This window comes from Orcinus orca, chromosome 13, assembly GCF_937001465.1.
Source record: "Orcinus orca chromosome 13, mOrcOrc1.1, whole genome shotgun sequence".
In the NCBI taxonomy this organism is placed as follows: domain Eukaryota; kingdom Metazoa; phylum Chordata; class Mammalia; order Artiodactyla; family Delphinidae; genus Orcinus; species Orcinus orca.
Genome location: NC_064571.1, coordinates 63,735,910 through 63,738,090, shown reverse-complemented (window position 1 = coordinate 63,738,090; position 2,181 = coordinate 63,735,910). Strand labels below are relative to the sequence as shown.

The following is a 2,181-nucleotide window of genomic DNA, read 5'->3' as shown; positions in this document are numbered from 1 at the left end:
GAAGAAGAACTTTGATTGGTGCTGCAAAAACATTTGTATGAAGTAGAAATTAGCTTCAATAACATTAGTACAGAATATGTTCTAGAAAGTGGAGGTAACTGGATGTAAAATCCTGGTAGCAATTAAATATAACAGTCCCAGATGGTTAGGCTGAGGCCAACACCTAATAAGGACGAAAGCCTTGTCTGTGGGGAATTTTGGACGATACCTGGAGAAATATTACGCTGTGCATAAACCAAATTGAACTGCTTTCACAAGTGTTGTAAAGTTTCATATAGTAAAAGGTTTTCTCTACATGCACTTCAATTTCACAGCAAGAGTGCCATAGGATACCTAAACACAGAAGACAGCATTCATGCAAGATATCTAACTCATTGATATAATAATGCATAAAATTCAAAATGATTACACTATAATTACATCTAGGGTTTTCTGCAACTACAAGGTGGTGGTTATGGAAAGCATGGCCCTTGGTATCAATATCTAAAAAGCAGCCACCACCTTCTTCTATGTGTGTTCTCTTTTGTGTTTTTTCTTCATTTTTCTTAATCAACTCTGCTGTTGTTGCTGCTTCTTAGCAAAACTGGTAAAAACAAAATTGTAATCATTCAACATAGCACTCTGGTAATCAAGACGTTTAAAACCTTCAATCTTCTGGGGCAAAGAAAGCACTGTGTGACATTTAGAACTCTGATTTACAAACAAGTGGTCACAAATTTTCCTGGCTTGAAGACTTCCACAACTTTCCTGATCAGGTCATCATAGGAGGTCTGACTTAAGTTTGTTTCAAAGCTAACATAAGAAAATTATGGTTCTGAAATGATGTGAATAGTCCAATAAGTTCCATCAGATTTCATTCCATTCACTGAATACCCACAAGGATTGAACAGTGTGGCATCAATGACAGAACTTGGTATCAGATCATGAATTCCACTCTCACGAGTGACATCCTTTGCAGTAACACCATCTTTCATGTAGAACTGGTCCATAACTGCTGGGTCAAGCTCACTCATCAGAATTTCCAGGGTTTGATCTGGCTGATTGATTACCCGACTCTCTGGTTAATCCAAAGTATACAAGTACCAACAATCAGAATTCATGCGTCCCATACAACATGCTGTCCCATTTGGGAAAATTGCATTAAGAAACTCTATTTCTTCCTGGAAATTCCGGTGTGGGTACCCTTGGTGAGAATGCTTCATGAAATTCTTACCAGAATAAAAGAAGTTTTGAATTGAGTCAAACCCACTGTAATCCCTAGCAAGTTTCAACAGGGGAATCAGTGCTTTCAGAAGTGGGTGGTACCACATGTCTTCAACATGAAACGTCTCTTGGAGACAAATATGCTACTCTCACTGAGTACGTACGCTTCCTGCTTGTCAGTTTTTGTCACACTTATGATTGAGCATTGCACATCCTTCAAAAGTATGTCCCACTCGGATCTTGGGATGGTGCCAAGATCGCCAGATCCTTGGTTTGCGTCGGGTTGCTGCCTGGAGAACCAAACCTCCAGCAGCTTCTCGGTCCCTTGGAAAAAATGTGTAGCAATGAAGACCCAACGCAGCCAAAAAAATAAAATAAATGAATAAATTTTAAAAAATCCTATCTGCATATTTAAGAGATCAACTCTGACACACTGAATCATCTCTTTTTTGTATGATTACAAGGCAAAGGTCCAGACACCAAACGGTAAATTCACAAAGTTAAATGCTACTAACATTGAAGCCATCCTAGTTCCTCAAATACCCTCTGTAAATGTGAGCTCTCCACCAAACTCTCCTTTCCAAAGGTGCCCTTAATGTATCTCAAACAAACCAGGGAAAACACTTTTGCAAAGTTACAGCTCTGATTATAACAATCCACTACTAAAACAAACAACATCTTATTGCTTTTAATTGACAAAGAATTAAGTGCAGACACGTAGATTAAGGCCCATCCACAGTGCCTACATCTTAAGCCTAATCTTCCTCTGTCCCCCCCCCCCCAATTTGTATAGGTTGCCTGTTATACACATTCCTGAACACAGCCCTCACTTTTCTGTCTCCTCCTTTATCACGCTATTCTCAGCCCCTAGGAGTCTCTTGCCTATTGTTTGTTTTGTGAAATCCTATTCATTTTCAAGGTCATTCTCAAATGTCACACTCTTTATAAAACCCTTTTGATCCATCCTCCACCTAATAA

The 2,181-nt window shown here is 39.0% G+C and overlaps 1 pseudogene; it reads right to left on the bottom strand.

Annotated features, from left to right (window-relative positions):
* Nucleotides 1-435: 435 nt before the first annotated feature.
* On the bottom strand, nucleotides 436-1,659 carry LOC101272570 (S-adenosylmethionine decarboxylase proenzyme-like; annotated as a pseudogene).
* Nucleotides 1,660-2,181: the final 522 nt, after the last annotated feature.